General features: G+C 36.9%; 1 long non-coding RNA gene across 1 annotated transcript in view; it reads right to left on the bottom strand.

The window, feature by feature from the left end:
• Positions 1-2,077: 2,077 nt before the first annotated feature.
• LOC138855002 (uncharacterized) overlaps positions 2,078-10,965 on the bottom strand; it is a 465,781-nt gene continuing 456,893 nt past the window's right edge. Inside the window, exons 2-3 of the long non-coding RNA XR_011394167.1 lie at positions 8,182-8,284; positions 2,078-2,103 (exon numbers count right to left, since the gene is read on the bottom strand). This is a non-coding gene — a long non-coding RNA (uncharacterized lncRNA). The remainder of the gene's footprint in view (positions 2,104-8,181; positions 8,285-10,965) is intronic.

Here is a 10,965-nt window from a genome sequence, read left to right as displayed (position 1 = left end):
AAGCCAGAACTTTGGGTATCGTTAAAAATAGGTTGGACGGGGCATGTGGGTGTGTGTGGGTTGAACCTGCCTAGCATGGGCCAGTAGGCCTGCTGTAGTACTCGCTTCTCGTATTCTAAGAAGGAAGATTCATAGAAAGTCAGTGCTTCATCGAGGACTGTCAGTCTTATTTCCATTGTGGTTCTTTCATCTTGTCCTCCAGGATGCGACTCACACTAGTCGACTAACACCCAGGTACAACTAGGTGAACAGGGACAGCAGGTGTTAGGAAACTTGTCAAACATTTCCACCCATGCCGGGGACAGAACCACGGACACTCGATGTATGAGGCGATAGAGTTGCCAACCAAGGCAAGGTAAACTTGAAAAGATCGAAAGAAAAGTTCCAATCAGTTGTGATAACGAAATATTCACTGACGTGCATCCCAGGACTGATGTTAACTAGGTATTTACACAACAGACCAGACACCCTGGCAGCACGCTCATACACACAGGCTGCTCACTTGAGCGTGAAGGACAGGACCAGCCTAGCATGGCACAGCAGGCCTACTACAGTACTCCATACCCTTGTCCTTTTGTTGAAGACATGCGGAAAACCTAGGTAATTTTATTCCCGCAACGTTTCGCCTGCACAGTAGGCTTCTCCAGTCGAATACAAATATAATATTTTTTATTAACACATTGGACGTTTCCCACCGAGGCAAGGTGGCTCGAAAAAGAAACAATTTCATCATTCACCCCATTACCGTCTTGCAAGAGGTGCGCCTGCGCTACAATAAACGTACCTCCACCCATCCTTCAGAGTGCAGACACCGTACTTCCCACCTCCAGGATTCGAGGCTGGCTAGCCGGTTTCCCTGAATCCCTTCAATAAATCCTAATTTGCTCACACTCCAACAGCACGTCAAGTCATAAAAACCATTTGCCTCAACTCCTAACACGCTCATGCACGCTTGCTGGGAACAAGAAAAATGGAGAGGTGGTTTTGAGGTACCTTTAATATACCTTTGACGAGTTTTGAGAGTCTTTCTACTTCCGGGGCCCGGCCATGAGCCAGGCTCGGTCTAATGACCAGTCCCTCAGCCTTGATAGAAGGTAATCACTCCCTTGTGTTCAAAGCATCTTAGGAGGTCATGTGTACTAGGCTGAGGAACTGATTATCTCTTACTGTCTCCAACTGATAATCCTTGTATTAAATTGAAAAAAACCACTGTGGCGAAACGTCTTCAAAATTTAAATATCCAAGTGCTATACATCTCATCAGCGGTCATATGAACACCATGTCCCTAAGAACAGGGAGAGTCTATCAGATGTAATGAAGCATCTTGAGGAGCCAAAAAAGGACCGCCTTAACAAATATGCTTCACTCAACCCAGCACGAAACCGCCAACTCGTCCTAGCGCTATGTATACCCTGTCTCCTCATTCCTCTTTATCTGCTAAAGAGGACCTCAGCCGGAGGTTGAACTGTACTGATAACTATTCTTCCTTTTTTTTTATCTCCATGTGGGTTTTCCTTTCTCACTGATCTCTGCGTACGCACTCAACTTTTTTTCTTTTAGTAAAGCAGTGCTCCAGCAGGGCATATACACTGAGATGTGTGTCGGTATATATACCCTGGAAATGAAGTATTTGTGTGTGTGTGTGTGTATATATATATATATATATATATATATATATATATATATATATATATATATATATATATATATATATATATTAAAGTTTGTCTGTATATATACAATGAAAGGTTTCTGTGTACATGTACCGAGGTGTCTCCTAATCTATGTAGACTGGGAGTTTACATTCCCTATTTTAGGTATTAAAGTATTCTTGATATTAGTGTACAGGTGATTTGCATCCTTAATGACCCTTGGGTGATCAACAGCTGAGTACCAGTGATATACCTGTGATCTTTCTCGAGGATTCAGCTACTCCCTGCTGCCTGAACAATGGCCAGAATTTCTTCTTCCTCGTCAACCAGGCCGTTGCTACTAGCGGCCAGCAAGATTACATGGCCTAAGATAAAAAAAAAAAAAAAAAAACAGGCCTTAGACCTGAAAAAACAGAGCTGCTTACCTCGTCCAGACGGAAGAATCTTGATCCTGTAAGGGAGAAAAAACACGAGAATTTAATTAATGGTTTAATTAGGGCTGATGGTGAATGGAAGTGAATGTTATTTTTTCATAATTTATGGAAATAGAAATTAGGAGAGGTGGAGGATGAATGGAGAGGTAAGGATAAGAGGGGTGAATGTTGATGAAAAAAGGAGAGGGCAAATTAAGAGGGAAAGAAATGAGTATTAGTATATGCTGCAAGGGTCTGGCTGTGCTGTACTTTGATGCCGAGTGCGCAGGTTCGAGTCCTGCTTTGGTCTGAGATATATATACATTACATATACATATATCGTGCCGAATAGGTAAAACTGGTCAGTTAGCAAGAACTCGTTTAAAATTAAGTCTTTTCTAAAAATTTCTCTGATACGTTGAAAGATATTTTTTTTCATTTATGTTTATGTAAAAATTAATAATTCTGTACCAAGAGAACTTTAGACAACTTACCTAACTTTAATATATTGTAAACTTATCTAAATATATTTTAGATAAGTGTACAATAATTTAATAATAAACACAATGAAATATTTTCTTTTCGTTAGGTTCAGAATGAGTTTTGCGAAATTACTGCACTCACAAATTTTCGCTTGCCTTATTCGGCAAGAAGAGCGTTGGTATTTAAGTCAAAAATAACAAATTTTACCTATTCGGCACGACATATATATATGCCATAATATCACAGTAAACCGGTGACATCACAATATGCAAAATAACCACTGTGAAAAAACAAGTGAATTTCCAACCGCTTTCGTAATTTACCTCAGTTCTTTGATAATGCGAGAAATCACGAAAGCGCTTGGAAATTCACTATTCTTTCACAATGGTTATTTTGCGTATTTTGGGATATTTGTTGTTCAGACTGACGTCTAAATTGTCGTACCTGAGCGCCTCTGGCAAGAGTGATAGTGTGAATATATATTTTATTTTTATTTATTATCACACTGGCCGATTCCCACCAAGGCAGGGTGGCCCGAAAAAGAAAAACTTTCACCATCATTCACTCCATCACTGTCTTGCCAGAAGGGTGCTTTACACTACAGTTTTTAAACTGCAACATTAACACCCCTCCTTCAGAGTGCAGGCACTGCACTTCCCATCTCCAGGACTCAAGTCCGGCCTGCCGGTTTCCCTGAACCCCTTCATAAATGTTACTTTGCTCACACTCCAACAGCACGTCAAGTATTAAAAACCATTTGTCTCCATTCACTCCTATCAAACACGCTCACGCATGCCTGCTGGAAGTCCAAGCCCCTCGCACACAAAACCTCCTTTACCCCCTCTCTCCAACCTTTCCTAGGTCGACCCCTACCCCGCCTTCCTTCCACTACAGACTGATACACTCTTGAAGTCATTCTGTTTCGCTCCATTCTCTCTACATGTCCGAACCACCTCAACAACCCTTCCTCAGCCCTCTGGACAACAGTTTTGGTAATCCTGCACCTCCTCCTAACTTCCAAACTACGAATTCTCTGCATTATATTCACACCACACATTGCTCTCAGACATGACATCTCCACTGCCTCCAGCCTTCTCCTCACTGCAACATTCATCACCCATGCTTCACACCCATATAAGAGTGTTGGTAAAACTATACTCTCATACATTCCCCTCTTTGCCTCCAAGGACAAAGTTCTTTGTCTCCACAGACTCCTAAGTGCACCACTCACTCTTTTCCCCTCATCAATTCTATGATTCACCTCATCTTTCATAGACCCATCCGCTGACACGTCCACTCCCAAATATCTGAATACATTTACCTCCTCCATACTGTCTCCCTCCAATCTGATATTCAATCTTTCATCACCTAATCTTTTTATCCTCATAACCTTACTCTTTCCTGTATTCACCTTTAATTTTCTTCTTTTGCACACCCTACCAAATTCATCCACCAATCTCTGCAACTTCTCTTCAGAATCTCCCAAGAGCACAGCGTCATCAGCAAAGAGCAGCTGTGACAACTCCCACTTTGTGTGTGATTCTTTATCTTTTAACTCCACGCCTCTTGCCAAGACCCTCGCATTTACTTCTCTTACAACCCCATCTGTAAATATATTAAACAACCACGGTGACATCACACATCCTTGTCTAAGGCCTACTTTTACTGGGAAATAATTTCCCTCTTTCCTACATACTCTAACTTGAGCCTCACTATCCTCGTAAAAACTCTTCACTGCTTTCAGTAACCTACCTCCTACACCATACACTTGCAACATCTGCCACATTGCCCCCCTATCCACCCTGTCATACGCCTTTTCCAAATCCATAAATGCCACAAAGACCTCTTTAGCCTTATCTAAATACTGTTCACTTATATGTTTCACTGTAAACACCTGGTCCACACACCCCCTAACTTTCCTAAAGCCTCCTTGTTCATCTGCTATCCTATTCTCCGTCTTACTCTTAATTCTTTCAATAATAACTCTACCATACACTTTACCAGGTATACTCAGCAGACTTATCCCCCTATAATTTTTGCACTCTCTTTTATCCCCTTTGCCTTTATACAAAGGAACTATGCATGCTCTCTGCCAATCCCTAGGTACCTTACCCTCTTCCATACATTTATTAAATAATTGCACCAAACACTCCAAAACTATATCCCCACCTGCTTTTAACATTTCTATCTTCATCCCATCAATCCCGGCTGCCTTACCCCCTTTCATTTTACCTACTGCCTCACGAACTTCCCCCACACTCACAACTGGCTCTTCCTCACTCCTACAAGATGTTATTCCTCCTTGTCCTGTTAAGAGGCCAGTATGCAAATGAGGGCATATCTAAAGAAATAATATAAGAAAATGAAGGTTTGTATTAAAATGAAGGTATATATGAATACACATGACACTGAAGTACACACCTGACTTATCCCTCGCACCTGGAATCATGAGTTCTGCTACCAGCACTCTGCTTCTCACACACACACATAGGTGTATATATATATATATATATATATATATATATATATATATATATATATATATATATATATATATATATATATATATATCTATATAGGTATATATATATATATATATATATATATATATATATATATATAGGTATATATATATATATATATATATGTATATATATATATACCTATATATATATACACCTATATATATATATATATATATACACCTATATATATATATATATATATATATATATATATATATATATATATATATATATATACCTATATATATATATATATATATATAAATATATATATATATATATATATATATATATATATATATATACCTATATATATATACCTATATATATATATATATATATATATATATATATACCTATATATATATATATATATATATATATATATATATATATACCTATATATATATATATATATATATATATATATATATACCTATATATATATATATATATATATATATATATATATATATATACCTATATATATATATATATATATATATATATACCTATATATATATATATATATATATATATATATATATACCTATATATATATATATATATATATATACCTATATATATATATATATATATATATATATATATATACATATATATATATATATATATATATATATATATATATAGCTATATATATATATATATATATATATATATATATATATATACCTATATATATATATATATATATATATATACCTATATATATATATATATATATATATATACCTATATATATATATATATATATATATATATATATATATATATATATATATACCTATATATATATATATATATATATATATATATATATATATATATATATATACCTATATATATATATATATATATATATATATATATACCTATATATATATATATATATATATATATATATATATATATATATATATATATATATATATATATATATATATATATATATATATATATATATCTTTCCATAACCCATCCTACTCCATTCCTACACACACATAGTTATCTTCCCTTCCATAGCTGTATTCCTTCCTTCTCCACATCGCTTACTTCTCACCTCTTCCTCCTTAACACTTCCTCTTTTACACACTCCCTCATTCCTATATTTTCTCCACCATCCCTTTACCCCTTCTCTTCCATATTCTTACACCTTCCTTTTCTATATATCTTCTCTTCCTCAACTTTCTCCACACAGCTTCCATCAACTCCTTGCAACTCTGCGTCAATTTCTTGCAGGAGGTGTCAGAGACAGCTGGCCTCTCTCTCAGACAGCTTCCCTGCCCACCAGAATTCCCACAAGGTCGAGAAAAATGCAAAAATGAAAAAGGGAGGAAAAATGAATTGTCTTTAAAAGGCGAGAGTTTTTTTTATTTAAATACTGACACTCTCTCTCTCTCTCTCTCTGCCACTGATTCTACCTCCTCCTCCCCTCATCACACTCTCAATCATTTTATTCCTTCCCTCATTTCCTCTTCTCATTTCTCTGGCATTCGCTTCGTAAACATTTCCTTCCGTTCGCTACGGCCAACTCATGTTATCGTTCCAGAATTTTTTGATGTGCATGTCTGCTTGTGGTTGCTGTTTAGGGCAGTGTAAGGTGGATGTATGGACGAATATTCCATTAGTAAGTGGTAATATATTGTGGTGGGGAGGGACATGGTTGAGTGATATTTTGTGATGAGTATACCTGGAGAGGGTTTCGGGGAATCAGCGCCCCCGCTACCCGGTTTAAGACCAGGCCTCGTGGTGGATCAGGGTCTGATCCACCAGGCTGTTACTTCTGGCTGCACGCAAACTGACGTACGAACCACAGCCCGGCTGGTCAGGTACTGATTTTAGGTGCCTGTCCAGCGCCTTGAAGAAAACCAGGGGTCTATTAATCCCTCTAGGATTTTCCAAGTGTATATTATCATGTATCTTTCTCGCCTGCATTGTAGGGAATACAAATCAACAGACTTCAACCGTTCCCAGTAATTTAGATGCTTTATTGTACTTATGCGTGCCGTGAAAAGTTTTGTACACTCTCCAGGTCAGCAATTTCGCCTGCCTTGAAGGGGGCAGTTAGTGTACAGCAGTATTCCAGCCTAGAGAGAACAAGCGATTTGAAGAGAATCATCAGTGGCTTTATCATCAGGATATGTATAGAGAATAGTTTTGTAATAGGGATGTGCATGGATAAGTGGTGATATTTTGTGGTTGGGATATTTATGGTTAAGAGGGGATATTTTGTTTAATGTATATTATGTGGTAAGGAAACGCATGGTTGAGTGAGAATCTATATTGTACACGTTTCGCCATCCAGTGGCTTTATCAATACAAATTCAAGGACATAATTGGAAGACTGTAGAACTATATACAAAAGATGAGATAATTAGTACCTCAACTTTATGTATAGTTCTGTCTTCCAATTATGTCCTGGAATTTGTATTGATAAAGCCACTGGATGGCGAAACATCTACAATAAAGATACCCAGATGTTGCACATGTATCTAATTCTTCATCTTGTCAGTATTGTGTACCATACATGTACAGAATATCTTGTGATTGGAAATGTTGAGTGGGATTATTTTGTGAGAATATGTATGGTTGCTGCCAGAAAAGCACCACATGTTAGTGGTTTTTTGTGCATAACAATATTTTATTATATGTCAACTACATTACCTGTGTACTGCAGAAAAGAAAAAAAATGATTTACATTAGTATAATCTGTGGTGGGGATGTGTGGGGTTGAGTGGGAATATTTTATGGTGGGGTTGAGTGGGAATATTTTATGGTGGGGTTGAGTGGGAATATTTTATGGTGGGGTTGAGTGGGAATACTTCGTGATCTGTATGTTTTGTAATATGAAAATGTAATATTCTTGGACGTGTATGTCAAGAGAGGAAGGGACGGTTAATACTAGGCAGGCAGGCTAGTAATAACCGTACGTGTGTATATTTATGTACTGATGTGTATAGATGGTAAATATGGGCATGAAGAATATAAAAAAATGAATAACGAAATAAGACATAAAACATTCCAATCACACCAGTCAAAAATCAGAGAAAAATGTTATTTTAAAACGTCGTTTTCTAGACTTACTTGCGACATCTGAGTAAGACAACCATCACGCCTGCGCCCACCACCGCAGAGATGAGTGCCACGCCCACCAGCACGCCTATCATGCCGCCGCCCACGCCAGACTCTGTAAGAGAGGCAAGGGTACACAGTGTTAATATCACGTGTTGGTGATAAACATAATTATTTTAACACCAGGTGTTATGATGGTGTGATTATCACGGTGGTGGTGTCTCACTCTCGCACAACCAATCTCTCATACGTCCAATCTCTCAGTGTATCACACAACCGATTTCTCACACAACCTGTCTCAGTGCATCTCAGACGATGAAACTCTGAGCGAGTCTCGATCAACCTTCAACACACACCTAGCGACTCTACCTCGGGATTCTCTGATAAATATTCAAAGCAAAGAATTTAGCCTTGAAGCATGAGAGAGAGAGAGAGAGAGAGAGAGAGAGAGAGAGAGGGAGGGAGGGAGGACTCGCGTCTCCTATTTTCCCTTGCTAAGCAGGGGGAAAATAGAGACGTGGGGAAGCTCAAAATCTTGGGCTCCTTCCTTCAATTTAAAGCACACATATATTTTGGTGTATAACCAGTCTCATTTGATTACCGACCAGCCCTGCCGTACTATTATACCAGGATTAGATTTTGCCACCGAAGTGGCTAATTTATTGTGCACTCCTTATTCATCCTGTGGACGGTAGCGCAAGAGCATATGAATACACAAAAGACCTAGGAACTAGGCCCCAAAAGGGTTAACAGGTGTACATCTGGATTTATATCTACAGTTCACTTATATGTTATAAGCAAATTTTAGGAAATTTGCTTAGTATATCTGGAATCTGATTTTCATTAATAACATATATTGACATGTCACGTAGATTATACTATCTCTATATTTCTCATAAGTGGACAGTTAAGCACATAGTGTTTAAGACAGTGACCATAGGCCTGACCAAAATTTGCATTTGTTTTGATCATCTGTGTGTCTCCCAAACTACCAGAAGTACTTGTAACAAAGCCTAAGCCTGACCGCTACATCATCAGTCTGTTCACATTGCAAGTTGCTCAAGAAACATACTTATCTACGTTCATGTCATCATAGTGGGTTACAGATCTACTCAGACTTCTAATTGCATTCCTATCACATTCATTTTCATTATTTAATTCTCTAATATTATTCCTAATGCTAGACACAGATATACCAAAGTTATATTCTACATTCTCCTTCTGGGTACTCTTCTTAGCTAACATTTCAACTTTATCATGAAGGAGTAACCCAATGTGTGATGGGATCCATAGCAATTGTACATTAATTTCTTTTTCCCGGATTTTTGAGTATACCAGGGAAAATATATATGCCCAGGAAAATGTATATGCTTAGGATATCCTTTTTTTTTACTGGGATTATAAAGATACCAATTTTTTTTCAACAATGGCTTCTTAGTATAATGTTAATGTAGAAAATATATAAATAGATAACACTTGAGTATCTTTAGTGTCTCATCTACGTCCACAATATACACAAGTGCTGCACATGTGTCTTAATCATCCACTTCATACAATATACACATGTGTCTTATTCATCCACTTCATATAATATACACAAGTGCTGCACATGTGTCTTATTCATCCACTTCATATAATATACACAAGTGCTGCACATGTGTCTTATTCATCCACTTCATACAATATACACAAGTGCTGCACATGTGTCTTATTCATCCACTTCATATAATATACACAAGTGCTGCACATGTGTCTTATTCATCCACTTCATATAATATACACAAGTGCTGCACATGTGTCTTATTCATCCACTTCATATAATATACACAAGTGCTGCACATGTGTCTTATTCATCCACTTCATATAATATACACAAGTGCTGCACATGTGTCTTATTCATCCACTTCATATAATATACACAAGTGCTGCACATGTGTCTTATTCATCCACTTCATATAATATACACAAGTGCTGCACATGTGTCTTATTCATCCACTTCATATAATATACACAAGTGCTGCACATGTGTCTTATTCATCCACTTCATATAATATACACAAGTGCTGCACATGTGTCTTATTCATCCACTTCATATAATATACACAAGTGCTGCACATGTGTCTTATTCATCCACTTCATATAATATACACAAGTGCTGCACATGTGTCTTATTCATCCACTTCATATAATATACACAAGTGCTGCACATGTGTCTTATTCATCCACTTCATATAATATACACAAGTGCCTTATTCATCCACTTCATATAATATACACAAGTGCTGCACATGTGTCTTATTCATCCACTTCATATAATATACACAAGTGCTGCACATGTGTCTTATTCATCCACTTCATACAATATACACAAGTGCTGCACATGTGTCTTATTCATCCACTTCATACAATATACACAAGTGCTGCACATGTGTCTTATTCATCCACTTCATACAATATACACAAGTGCTGCACATGTGTCTTATTCATCCACTTCATACAATATACACAAGTGCTGCACATGTGTCTTATTCATCCACTTCATACAATATACACAAGTGCTGCACATGTGTCTTATTCATCCACTTCGTACAATATACACAAGTGCTGCACATGTGTCTTATTCATCCACTTCATACAATATACACAAGTGCTGCACATGTGTCTTATTCATCCACTTCATACAATATACACAAGTGCTGCACATGTGTCTTATTTATCCACTTCATACAATATACACAAGTGCTGCACATGTGTCTTATTCATCCACTTCATACAATATACACAAGTGCTGCACAT

Source organism: Cherax quadricarinatus, chromosome 78 (assembly GCF_038502225.1).
Source record: "Cherax quadricarinatus isolate ZL_2023a chromosome 78, ASM3850222v1, whole genome shotgun sequence".
NCBI lineage: Eukaryota > Metazoa > Arthropoda > Malacostraca > Decapoda > Parastacidae > Cherax > Cherax quadricarinatus.
Note: the sequence above shows the minus strand (reverse complement) of the source record. Positions and strands in the feature narration are given on the sequence as shown.